The sequence below is a fragment of the Platalea leucorodia genome (genome assembly GCF_965183815.1).
Source record: "Platalea leucorodia genome assembly, chromosome: 14".
Classification (NCBI taxonomy): Eukaryota; Metazoa; Chordata; class Aves; order Pelecaniformes; family Threskiornithidae; genus Platalea; species Platalea leucorodia.
Window position 1 is genome coordinate 7,440,149 of NC_138836.1, and position 13,852 is coordinate 7,454,000.

The following is a 13,852-nucleotide window of genomic DNA, read 5'->3' on the forward strand; positions in this document are numbered from 1 at the left end:
TTCTATAGAAACCACGGTTACACCCTCATATGTCATCATTGCTGTGGACCGTCAGGAACAGCTGAGCAGCTCAAACCCCTTCCCCTGGGGATGGATGTGGCTGCAGAGGCCCCAGGGCTGCTTGCCAGGCAGTTGTAGTCCCTCGCGTTGACTATCACCGGCAGCCTGGCTCGGTGACCGTGCTCACCCCTGCCTTCCCTCCACGCTGGGGCGAGTGGTTGTCATTCCTACCTCTGGAAACCAGCCTGGGTTGTTCAGCCTGGAGAAGAGAAGGCTCCGGGGAGACCTCCCTGCAGCCTTTCAGTACTTAAAGGGGGCCTATAAGAAAGATGGGGACAAACTTTTTAGCAGGGTCTGTTGTGGCAGAACAAGGGGTAATGGTTTTAAACTAAAAGAGGGTAGATTTAGACTAGATATAAGGAAGAAATTTTCTATGGTGAGGGTGGTGAAACACTGGCACATGTTGCCCAGGGAGGTGGTGGATGCCGTGTCCCTGGAATCATTCAAGGTCAGGTTGGACGGGGCTCTGAGCAACCTGACCTAGTTGAAGATGTCCCTGCTCGCTGCAGGGCGGTTGGACTGGGTGACCTTTAAAGGTCCATTCCAACCCAAACTATTCTATGATTTTCCTCCTGACAACTCGGGCACAGGTTATCCCTGTGCCCAGCTCATTTGCAAAGGTTAAAGCTCTCACAGAAAATATGAAGTCCAATTCTCTTTACTTAATCTGCAGCGTGGCTGTGTTGCAATCACTGCTTGTGTACATTCCCCACTCAGCTTCAAAACATATTTTGGCAGCTGGAGGACACATATTTAGAGAGATCGTGATTATTTCCCTCCTGGTTGCACAACAGCTCTGTTTCTACTCCCCACCCCCGGGAAACGGGTAAGTGAAATCACCCAACATTTCAGTCACCTGTTCATGCACTCAGCTCTGGGAAATGGGAATTCAGTGAAAGGGAAGAGTTTTATTTAGTGTCCTGGGGATATCAGCGGTGGTGGAGAGCTCAAGTCGTGAACCTCCTGATATAATGACAGTTTATACGATCCAGTCCTGTTGGGTTTTTTTCATCAGTATTTCGTGGTTTGCGCCTCTGGAGATGCTGCTGGTGAGAGAGGCCCCTCTGCTGTGGTGGCTGCTGGTTTGAGTGGACTTGTAAAACACACTGGCTTCCCTCTCGTCTGCCCTCTGTACCTCTGCTCTTACACACAGACCTTTGCTTCTTTAACTGGGAAATCTCTTTTCTACCACACAGCATGAGGGGGACCGGGTCCCTTTGGAGGTCTTTGAATGATGTAAAGACAAAACAGTAAATAAAAGCCCCAGCAAACAAGTCCTGTCCCAGAGAGAGCATCTCTGGGAGCTGGAGAGAGGAAGAGGCGTGCACTGGGATGCAGGGAAGACAAGAAAGCAGAGAGCAGGACTGAGGTGTGAAATCTTCTTGCGGCAATTGCATTTCCTTCTCTGGGGTGAAGAGCCTCTCCTGCCTTGGCTATTCCTTCCAACACCACTTGCACCGTTTTTTCTTCTAAGTAACTACCACCAACTCTCAGAGTTCACCCTCTGCTACCACAGGTTTGACAGATTATTCTCCGTGATATTTGGGGCTTTCCATTGCAGGGGAATATGAAGCAAGCAGAGCTGGCTCCATCATCTCCTGCACAAGGAGGAGAAGGAAAAAGACCCACAGAGAGTCCCCCAAAGGTGAGCTGGTTGGAGCTGGGGCTTTGCATCAGCCTGGAGGGAAGGGGGACAGGGCTCGTGGCAGTGGCAGCACACAGTCGAGATTTTCAGGTCCTGGCCTGTGGCCAGCGCTTGGAGAAAGGCGTTCTGTCACCAGCACAAAGTGGAGCTTAGCTGGCAAGAGGGAATGAACAAAAGTTCTCAAAAAGTTCATGAGGACTTAGCTTTTCTGTTGGAAAAAAAAAAAAAAAAAGAACAAGAGAGAGATTTCCTAGAAATGAACCGGCTTCTTAGATATTCCCTTCAGAGGTCACCTCCATCTCTCTCCTTTCCCCTGCCCTGAGCTGAAGGGCTGCAGGGGAAAACCATCCCCCAGCAGCTGCAATCACTCTACCTGCTCTTCGAGTGCAGGGGCTGACAGGAGCGCAGTGGGAAGCACCCTGCTCCAGCATGCAAACTAGCTCCAAAACTGGCCTAACTTTTTGGTTATTCTCCTTGCTTTCCAGCACAGCACGAGCCCTCCATGCACACGGTGTCTTTGCTGATAAACCTGAGCCAGAGTTTGTCAGCCGTGCTGCAGGGTGCGTCCATCATCCCAGCACAAAGCGGGTGAGGCAGCTCCCTGCTGCGGATGCTGCACATTTCCTGCAGTAACTCATGCAATAACTTAGTCTTATTAACAGGGAGATTCTTCTTTATTAGATTTAATAATGCTCTCTTTATGTAGCAAAGCGACAAAGCTCACAAAGGGCCATTCACCACCAGCCGCCTCCAGCGCTGGTCCCCAGGCACCATGCCCCAAACAGGCGTCCTGGAGCAACGGCAAAGAGCAGCCCATGCCTTTCAGGTTAGGTGAAAAAAACAGTGCCAGCTGGTAGTTTTTGAATGCTGGGGACCAGGGGAGCAAGGCACATGCATGCTCAAGGTTTGGGAGCTCAGGGACAGCATCTCACCCTGCAAGATTTTGGGGAGCAAAGGGGTATTTGAAAAATGTCTGGACAGGAATGACAGGGCTTTCCAGGTCTCCTCATCCTCTCGCAGCTGTGATAGAGATATGAACGTTGTCTAGTCCAAATGCTAGTTAAGCAACTCCCCTTAAGTGCAAGTAAGCAACAACAAAAAGTGGTATTTCTGAGAATTTCGAGGAACTTCACAAAAAGCAGCGATACAGGCTTCAAAGTAGCTATGAGACAAACTTCTGCGGAGTAGGAGGAGGGTAAAACTGAGTGATGTTAAGCAAAGGACTGGTGTCCTGCAGGAAGCCCATAGCAGGGCTGGCCACGGTGGCCTACAAGACGGTGTCCTGCCTGCAGACACCCTGCGGGGTAAAGGCAACGTACCCCAGTCCTGTGCCGTCCTCGCAGCCCCTCCTGTATCCCCCCTGCACAGCAGCAGTGCCACAGCCATGTGTGCTTTCTCCCAGGCAGGCACCTCCAGATCTCATAGCTCAACTGAACAAAAAATATCCTTTCTTCAGAGCAACCCGGGGGAAAAAAACCCAGGAGACAGGACCACCGTCAGACAGAAAATTATTTGTGTCTGCTCTGGAAGGAAAGGCACCGTGAACACGCGGTCTCCCATGCCACGAGGGCAGGAGAATCTCCAGCCAGGTGGACACTGCGCTCCGGCCAGCAGACCCGTGAGAGGCTTTATCACAGTGAGCGTAGCCCATTCCTGTGCAACACAACCGGCCACACGTGGCTGTCCCAGAGCAGAGCCAGATGTTCTTCAAGCAGAAGAAATGAGGCAAGGCAGATGTTGGCAACCTCGATGGCGCGAGAGTCCAATTCTCTTTTTCCATTCGCTTGAGACAGAAGAGGAAATCAGTGTTGGATTACATCTCGGCATGTGAACCGTGGAGGGGGTGAACAGGGTGTATCAGGTCCTCAGCTAATGTGAACCGGCGTACGCTCTCCAGTTTGCAGCACACGAGTACCAGGATGTCGTAACAAGCATCTCTCAGAGTATTTAATTTTTAAGGCATTTCAGCTTGAATTACTGTGCATGTGAAAGCTGAGAAGAAGATTTTTCTCTTGCATTGGTACTCCTTAATTCTACTCAGTACCTCAAAACCCTTTTGAGACTCTCGGGTCAAAATATTCTCTAGTCCTTTAGCAGCAGACGGATAAAATATCAGGCAGAGGACTATGTGTGGCTGTGATAGCAGCCAAACCCAACAAAATATTTACTTCAAAGCAGACGGAAGGATAGCTTGTCCAGCTGGAAAAAGCAGGAAGAGTTTTTTAGAAGAGTGGAAGAGGGGGATAGAGAGGGAGATGATTGTGTAAGTCTTGATGTTTTAATTAGATCATGCCTGAATGATAACAGAAGTTCATGAACTTATGTTCTAGGCAAAATGGAGGTATCCTGTTTGTCCCTGTGCATCTTCATCCTGGCACAGATGTCAGATGGTGTTTTATGGACAGGTAAGGAAGGACATTGGCTCTGCAGCAGATGAGCTAGAAACATACCTGTGTGTCTGTGGTCGTGGTGGATGCCACTGGCGTGGGGACCAAATACATCCCTCCTGCAGGGTCTTATGCTTTTCTGAATGAATTTTGGCTATTTGAAAATATCAGAAATCATCTAGTCCAGTAATTAATGTCCCTGGAGAGGTCTTGGGTTGGGTCAGAGATGGTTGATGGATGTCAGTGGGAGCCCAGATGCCAAAGGCAAATCCTTCCCATGGATTTGGGGCATGCTGGAATAGGTCCTTCTATGTCATTGTGGCAGTAAAATATCGTGGGTTTGCTGGAAGAATTCTCACTACCATCAACCACCTTGTCTCTCCCAGGTAAATGGATGCAGTTATAGGAATTTATAATGCCTACAAATAATCAGCTCTCTTGCAGGCAGCCACACCAGCCTGGCCCTCGCTTTGAGCAACTTTCTTCTTTGCAACAGTCTTCTCACTCCGTGTCCCACAGCCTTGAGAGCCAAGACCCAGCCCAGCCATCAGCTCCTCCAACCACAAAACCGGCCAAGATGACCTAAGACACCTTCCTTCCCATCCAGGCATGTGAAGGAAGCTATTTTTGCCCACCATCACCTGCCCCAGACCATGGTGGGATCCCAGCCTCCATCAACCAGACATCAGGCTCAGCAGGTCTCCAAGGAGGTAATTGATAGCAGCAAAGGGAGGGAGTACTGTCAGGATTGAGTTGTAAAGGGTCCTTTTTAGGTTTCTTCAGCATTTTAAGTGCTGTGTCCACAGGTGGACTAAGAAGCAAGGTCTGCACTGGGCTGCACTGGAAATATTCCCTATGTTCCCAGTCCCAGCAAACATTTATTATCTGACTTTAAAGCAAGTGCCATAGGATGCAAGGAGGATTTGAGGTAGTGCTCGGCCTCACCTTAGGCAGCTGAGGACATCTTCTTGCTGGCGCTGGCTGCTGGTGTGGGCCACAGCTTCCTCCACCCACACACCTTGGTTTTCTTTGGCCTTACTGTAAGAAATTCATTTCATGTTCTAAATGCAAATCCTCTAAAGGGTTTTCAGGATGCTAAGCAGGAATTCAGAAAGAACAACAAAAAGAAGCAAGAATTTTTTTTTTTTTTGCTTTAATTTGAAAAATAACTGGCCTTGGAACCGCTATGTTTTTTTCCCTCTCAGGATAGGACAGAAGACTCCTGCCAACATGATGTAGCATGGCTATACCACATTTCACATGGGGATTTGTAATTGCCTCTCACAAGGGACTGAAAAGCGAGAAATGAGCTCCGGTGAGCAAATGATTGCACAACATCTTCTACATCTGATTTCTTGCATTTGCAGAACATCTATCTGCTGTCCTGGGGTTTTCCGGGAAGACTGGCCGTAGCAGTTACAGGGGCAAACAGATGGGGACATTTTGAGTGGGAGAGACGGAGAGCAGCAGCTCCCTGTCCTCCCTGTATGCCCTGCATGGGGGTGTCCTGCACTGGCTCTTCCAGCCTGAGATCGGAGGGCATGACATGTAGTTAGCTGCCTCCATGAGGATGCTGTGAAAGCTAAAAGTTGAGCTGGCTTTAAAAAGTGCTGGACAAATTAATGCAAGAAAAAGCCACGATGGGGAGCTGCTAAAGCCCCTCAGGCTTGGGGACCCCTGAGCCAGGGAGCAGCCGGGGAAGCGGCAGCAGCCGCTTGCCCTGTCCTTGTGCTCCTGTGCTCAAAGGACCCCAACAAGGGGCCAAAGGAGATGCTTGGGACCCCATTAAGTCACTGTTGACTGTTTCGGTTTACTTTTGATATGTAAACTCAGAAGGGAAAATGGAAAACTGGGAGAGAAGGAACTCTTTCCTGGGAAGAAATCACCTTTTTTTTGGTTACAAACTGGGCATGAGCTAAGTGATATGGTATATGGTTTACCAACAATAGCACTGTATTTCAAAATCACCCATTCAAGTGAAATATAGACAATAATTTTCTCAAAGTGCAACATTTCTAGCAGGTCAGTGTTTCATTGAAAGCAAATCTTTTTTTCTGGTCTGTAATGACTGATCTCTTGATTCTATATCCTCTGTGCCTTTGCTAGAAAGGGAAAATTGTCAGTGTTTAGAAAAAAAATACTGGTTTGCCATTTCCAGCTGTATCACCTCAGACCTCAGCACCTAAAGAGTGCTCCCACAAATGAAGACGGGCTAAACGTGCCCTGTGAGGAAAATGCATTAGATCCTGTCTGGAAATCAGCAGATCGAGACCTGCAAGTGGGAGGCTCAGGGGCCACGAGCTTCTCCTTGCTCAGCCATGGAGAGCTGCGGGCGTCGCACTGCTGCTGCGTCTGCTTTTCCAGGGAAAACCTCTGCGAGCTGCGGGCTATAAATATGATATAAGCCGTAAATGATGTTTCCTTAAGGAATGTACTGACAGATGGGATATCAGGGCAGTGAACGAGGGCACCAGGCAGAGGAACAGGAGTCAGCAGAGGCTCTGCTCATGCGAAAAGGCCATGGGGACACAAGACAGTGGATGTCCTGACAGCTGCGTGTTTTCAAAAGGGGGGAAATGTGCTCATTTTTTCCCTTCTCTCCAAATGAAATGTGTGGTTTGTGCCCCTTTTTTTTTTTTTTTTTTTTTTTCGCAAGCGAAAGGATTTTGCACAATGGGTTTCCGAGAAAGAAAATAGGCGCCGTTTCTTCTCTTTCCTGGAGCCGCCCCCATGGATCTCCCCGCTCCCGGGGGGGCGCGGCGGCCCGGCCCGGCCCGGCCCGGGGGCGCTCGCCCGCAGCTTCGCCGTTGGGGCGGCGCCACCTGCTGGCGGCACCGCAGCGCTGCAGGGCGGGGCCCGCCCGCGACAGCCCCGCCCCCAGCACCCCGGCAGCGGCAGGGCTGCATTGCGTCATTGGATCGGGTGGGTTGGAAAAGAGCTTTGACATCATCAAGTGCAACCGCTAACCCAGCGCTGCCAAGCCCACCGCTGAGCCCTGCACCACATCTACGCGGCTTTTAAATCCCTCCAGGGATGGGGCTCAACCCCTTCCCTGGGCGGCCCGTGCCAGGGCCTGACAGCCCTTTCGGGGAAGACGTTTTTCCCAATGTCCAACCTAAACCTCCCCTGCCACAACTTGAGTCCTGGCCCAGTATGTTGCTCCAGGAGGTTGGGCAGACGGAACATCCCAGCCTGCTTGTTTCAGAATTGCTTTTTCACACAAATACTTCCCTAATCCCAAAGGAGTATGGCTCCCACCATGTATTGCTCTACTAGAGAGACAGCATTAATGAGAAATGAGAGCAATGAAGAACTGGATCATGCCCAGCCTGGAAAAGATTTAGGACTCTGATGCAAGACCGACTTACACCCTAATTTCCCAGACAGGAGCTGGTGATACCCTCATCCCAGGGCCATGGGTTGTGAGCACCAGCAAGGCAGGAGCACCCACAGATTCCAGAGGCAGAAACACGGGAGGTGAAGAGGAACGTAAAGGATTGGGCTGAATCTGAGGACAACTCATCAGGTAATGCTGTATCACTCAAAAAAAGGCTGCTCAGAGTTTCTCCTTTCTTAGGGAAAACAGAACAGCAGCAGAATCTTTCATCAGAATATTTCCAATTTTCTGCCGAGGCACCCATCTGAGGGAAAGCCCCAGTTCCCAAGTGACCGCTGCCCAGCCAGGAGAGCCCCCGGCCGCTGAGAGGGGGGCTCAGCCCCCCCAGGCCTGGCTGCTCTGTGCTGAAGGTGGCACCGCTGCCTCTCTTATGAGCGAGAGCCTCGCTCTGCAGCTCTGCTTTCTCGCTGTCCGATGGCTTTGGATGCACACTGAGGATTTGCAGATGGAAGAAGCAGGTCAAAAAGCTGGACCACAGATGCTGCGGACGTGGCTGTTGTCCACAGGGATGCAGCAGCCACCACCAGCAGGGATGTTCACTTCAACATGTCCGCGGTGAACCTCCCCGAGGAAGTTTCATTTGTTCAGTACTTGCACAGACCTCGCCAGCAGCACCAGACCTGGTCCGAGTTTGAGAGGAGATGGAGCCCAAGACCCCCCCTCTGCCAAGGGGGTCTCAGTATCAACTATATCAACTTGATGCTGAAGAGAGAGGAGAAGTAAACGGGTATTATTCTAACATATTCCTTTTCTCTCCTCCAGGTCAGAGCCACGTGCCAGCTTCGTTGCACTACTGATATGAAAAGCTGTCCCAGCACTTTCCGCTGCAGTTTGGGATTATAGCTATCTGCCACCTTTAATCTCTGCTTAGCCAAGGAGAGGGTTTCTGGTCACTTGGGCATTAATGCTGCTAAATCAGACTCTCATTTTTTACAGTTGTAAAACTCTGCCCGGTCCCATGCTGACTTCAGCAGCCATAAATCTGTGCCCCCTTTCTCCTTCGAGGGGCTGAGGATGTCCCAATTCAGGGCAAGAAGGAGCAGTTAATTGGTACGAAAGGAATAACAAGTGTGGGCACAGATCCGAAACCAGGATTTATTTAGGAAGATTTTCTGGTTATTATCTACTTAGGAACAGAGGATTTGTCAGAATAGATCAGAGCATTTTCATGAAATCTGGCATCCTGCATGTAGCAGAGATAGTGAGAGGATGTATTAGTGGAAACACTCTCTCCAGCCTCTCCCAGAAGTGCAGGTACAGGCTTCGACGCTGTCGGGAAGGGGAGCAGAGGCAATGCTGTGAGTAGAAGCAGAGCTGGCTGCAGATGTCCAGTCCCCGTCAGACCGGAGCCAGCAAAGGCAGCTTCAGCCTGACTCGAGCTTCGGCTCAAGCTGACTCAGCCGAAGTGGAGGTGATGTTCCCCTCTTGCATGCAGGCTGGGCAAGAGCTAGCCTTGGGCTACAGCATGTTAATCTAAACCCAAATGCGTTTCCAACTCAGCCCCGACACAGGCCACATCCAGCTGGCTCGGCCGAGAGGATCCATCGGCCCTCTGCACCACATCTGACCGCTGGGAGACAGGCAGCACAAAATCCCCAGGCTCCACTACAAAATACATTTTCTGATATTCACACTGACATTCCAGTAACACTAACATCATTTGAAACATCAAGCACTTGGGAAATGTTTGTTTTACAAAGTGGGGTAAGAACGGCTACAAAAACAAGCCCTGTTTTTAAAACTAAAATATTCCCTTGTCAACAAGCAAAAAAAAAAGTGCATATCCAAAGGAAAGAGCCCTGGGAAACGCCCTTTCCCATGCACGACGGCAGGGCTGCTGGGGCTCCGGCAGGACAGCGGAGGGGAACAGCTCGATGGCAGAGGGTGAGAGCCGTGGTGTGGTGCGGGAGCACTGGGGCTGCGGTGGCCCTAGCCACGTGAGCCCAGTTCCTCACTGCTGTTCTTATTTATAAATAGAAAGGCAGTTAGTTATTATTAGAGCTTGTGGAGTGGGTCTGGAGGAACTACAGAAAACCCTTCCAAATGAGCTGCTTTCCAGTTCAAGCAAAGCTCCTGGGGCCATGTCTGGAGGAGAATGTCACTAGGACTGCCTTGAGCCTTGGAGAAAGGTCTGGGCTGGTCCGAGCACGAAGGGCTTCACCTTTGCACTGGGTCATGGTGCTCCCAGCGTGGCTGGGGTTGGTGCAGTGGCACCCTAAGGATGGTCTGTCCTCACCCCACTCTGTGCACCCATGTTTCCCATTCCTATGATAACAAGGCAGCAGAGAAACTTGCCTTGGGACTTTTATCTCCAGCATCTTCCCCAGAAACTCAGAGGACACAGCCAGCTCCTGCACTGTCACACCATCCCGACGCGCATAAGGAATCTGTTCCCCACACCAGGTAGGTGGCACAAGGAGACCTTTTCATCACATCTTCAAGCTGCTCCAAGACCTCTGTGTGCTCATGGATGGGCACAGAAAGAGGAAGATGCACACCTGGAAAACCCAGAAGGTGGGTTAGTTCTCTTGGCTCCAGCAGAAGAAACACCATCAATCAGGTATGTTAGGGTGGCTTTTGTGTGTCCCCCCCCATGTTGTCCTCATGCCCAGCCCCTACCACCCTCCTCCAAACCTCTCCTAGAGAGCAGCACTGGCTGTGCCTGGGGGGTCTCAGCCATGAGATGACTTTTGGCCATTTCTCCTTAAGTCATGGAAGACACGATCTTTTAATAGCATTTAGCTCCTGAAAGATGTGCCTAGGCACATCATGGGCTATCTTATCATGTCTAAGCTGATCTGTACCCCCTAATTGTAGAGGTCCTGCTTTTAAATCTCATTTTTCTTGCCTGTCTCTCTGTTGGAAACCACATTTTTCTTTTATCTATACATTATACTTTCTAAAATCTGTTCCTAAATCTACAAAACTGCACAGAGATCCAGGACTGAAAGCATTTCATTAGTGACTGTCCTTTACAGAGCCAGCAGGGTCAGAGGAAAAGAAAAACAACACACACATGATCAATATTTTTTAAAATAGGATTTGAAAGCAATGTAGGAGAAGCATCTATCTGGTTTTAATTTCAAATGAAAAAATATGGCTCTTAATATATGGCAATGCCGTTCTACCGTAAGAACAAAGTGTAGATAAAACCTGCAAGCTTAATGAGGCTCAGGAAAAATAAAATTTGAAAGCAAATCTTTGAAAATCTCTAGGTAATCTCTGTGCCATTTATCAATCAGAAAGTAAAACCAGGCTTAGCATAATGAAGAAAATCAAACAGGCTTTTTTTTACCTGCTGCTCTAAAATCACAGAAGAATATAGTCATGGAAAAAAAGAGAAAAAAAGGAGGAACTTCTGCCCTCCTGCTGGCGCACAGGGAATCTAATTGCAAAGGTTTCTTCCTGCATGTCTGAGTAGGCTATGCGAGACTGGAATTTTTTAATCACAATATTTAAGCTCTCCTTGGCGACACAGAACTAACGCAGTGGTCCTCTCTTGATCTGCCAGAGATGTGACGGTAACAACAGTTGATAACTGAATCACAAACTCAGAATGTGAAAAGGCCAAAAAAAATTACTTCCCGTAATATCTCTGCCCGGCGAGGTTGGCAGCGCAGCACCGGTCCCGGCCAGGCTGGGGAGATGCTGAGGACACCGGTGGACAACACGGCTGAGGAGGCTTTGCCTGTGTTTAAGTGCTTTGATGACTACTGGCCCCTGAATCTCCCAGTCACTGGAGGAGGATCGTGCCGTGTGCCCTTGGAGCTGTTATGTGTCAGCCTGGCCAAGTGCTGCCCCCCGTCCAAGCATTTTTGAGGTAGACGTGGGTGAAGCCCAAGGTGTCATATCCAGCTGCTGCCAGGACTCATGCTGAGTGCTAGCCCACAGCACTGGTTGTCTCTGAGTCTCTTGGCTTGGTGGCAGGGGCTGTGAACACAGAAGGGAGGCTGGGATTTGGGAATTAGGTCTCCAAAAGCCCCAGATGGTACCACTGGACTCTGCGATGGATGCTCCCCATCATGATGCCGCTGCTCCTGCAGAGCTGGAGGTGGCCTACACCCAGATGAGGCATAAGATATCTGTGGTCCTGCAGACTTGAAAGTGGTGGCTCTCAAACATTTCCACTCACAGCCCCATTTCCTGGGCCACCCCAGATCTTAGCAGAAGTCTTGTTAGCAGTTGATTTTCTGTTGGGCTGGTAGTCCCAGCACAGCTGCTGGGTCCTTGCATAGCATTGCAACACTCCCTTTAGAGACCATTTCGCTGAGGGTATTTCATTTCTCTGCAGAGCCGCATAGAAAGCCATCCAGCAGCCTTTAAACTACCTCATTTGGCTACTGACAGCACCGAGCTCAGAGCAGGAGGCCGTAGCATCACTGTGATGTGTCCGAAACATCTTCAAAACAGCGGGCTTGACCTACTTGTCCCTTCTCAGCTCCTCCAGCTGTAGTTTCCCTGTGGAGCACAATCACAGTACAGCTCTCTTCCCTCCCAGTGCTACAAAGCTGGGCTGTTTCACAACTTCCATGTCTTCACACCTATCTAATCAGGGCTGTGTGGGGATCCTTCAGCTAACGGTTCATTGGAAAGCAATTTTAGATCCTTGGGTGAAAGATTAACTATATAGTTGATGCATTATTCCAGTACAAACTGTGTCTGTTGCTATGTTCAAGGAACACATGTGGGGCCATTTGGAGGTAATAGGAGTTGCTTTTATCTCTTATTCCCTTTGGCAGTAGCTAGAATTATTTGCTTTGAAATCACTCCTTTTGCAGACAATTAGGAGGAGGGAGGAATTCTCAGCCATTAGTCACTCTAAATCACATATGAGTATAAAAATAAGAATAATTGCATCTTCTTGAGCTCACTGCAATGAGATTGGATACGTGCAACTCACATATATTCATATTTTGTGTCCAGAGCCAACACTACTAAGGATTTCTTTTTCAGCAGTGCTGAGTGCATGGTGCTGTAAAATGGGCATTTTAATGTTGTCTGTCTTCCCAAAGGTGCTGTAAGGATGAGAACTGCAATGAGCATAAAGCATTTTAAGACTGTGCAGGCAGTGTTACAGGCCTCTTCCCATTACTGCCCTTAATTCTGCTGGAAAATGGGTGTAAAAAGAAATAAATAAGTAATGATCCAAAGCGAACAGTTCCAGGCAGAAGCTTGGCTGGTTGGGGCTTTCTGCCTCCCTAGGCTCATGCCCTTGGGTAGGACAGCAGTAATGAGCAGCTGGAAGACAGGGCCGTATTTAGACTGCTGGTGCTAGCTTCATGAAGCTATCGTGATAGCTTCTTGCTGTTCTCATTACATAGATATTAGAGTAAATGTTCAAAGTCCAGATCTGATGAAGCCACACAGCTCAGACTTGAATTTTCCCACGACTACAGGGTTGACCCCTGCAGCCACCTCCAGCTACAAGCAGCAGGAAGGAATCACAGCTTCTCTATCTCTTTCTTACCTCCTCAGGTGCTGCAAGTCTGCAGTGCTTTCTTGGAGACTTGCCTGTAGGCTCTTGTGCTGAAGTAGCCATGTCTGCAGCCAGGACTAACATTGGAGAAGGGGAATTTTCTCCTCGTGCTCATGTGACAGCCTCCCTGCCTCCTCTTAGGCTCATCTGCAGCATACACCAGGATGTTAAAGCTTGCCAATAGCAGCAGGTATGAAGAAGCAGTGACCCACGGAGCCTCGCAGTGCTGTGCTCTCTACAGCCCCTCCACCCCCCAGGTCAGCCACCCCCATCACTCCCACCAGCAGCGCCAGAGGGATTTCTCCCAAGACAACGGTCCAATTTCAACAGAACTGCAGAATTTGAGCCCTGCTAATTGTCAACACGCCACACATGTTTTTGTCCGCGGTTAGTGAAGAATGAACCAATCTCCAGGCTGCTCTCTCCAATGCTGCCCAGCGTTTGCCTTGGACCCCGCTGCTTTTTTAGAAACCAGGTCTAAAAAATTGCATGTAGAAGAACTGCAAAGCCTGCCTTTATTTCTTCTTTCATAAAGACTTTCCTCAGAAGAAATCTGCTGAAGTCATAAGTCACAAGGGGGGGTTTCAGGCACCAGAGAGATGTTTTCTCCCAAGAGAAAGCTGGCAATCTAGCTGGGACAGATTCTTATGGACTCTCCTTGCTCCTGCGCTGCCCCTGGCACACGGACTGCTCCTACAGACACCGAAGGGCAGGGTCAGCTGGTGCCTGCACACAGGAGGAGGGGGCCAGAACATGTGCACATATCACCCCTAATAATGGAAAAATCTGCAATTGCAGCCAGTAATGACTGTTACTGCAGTACAAATGCACATAGTGGGAGAGACTCCAGCAGACTCTTCAGAAATCTTTTTTGCATGACTAACTGC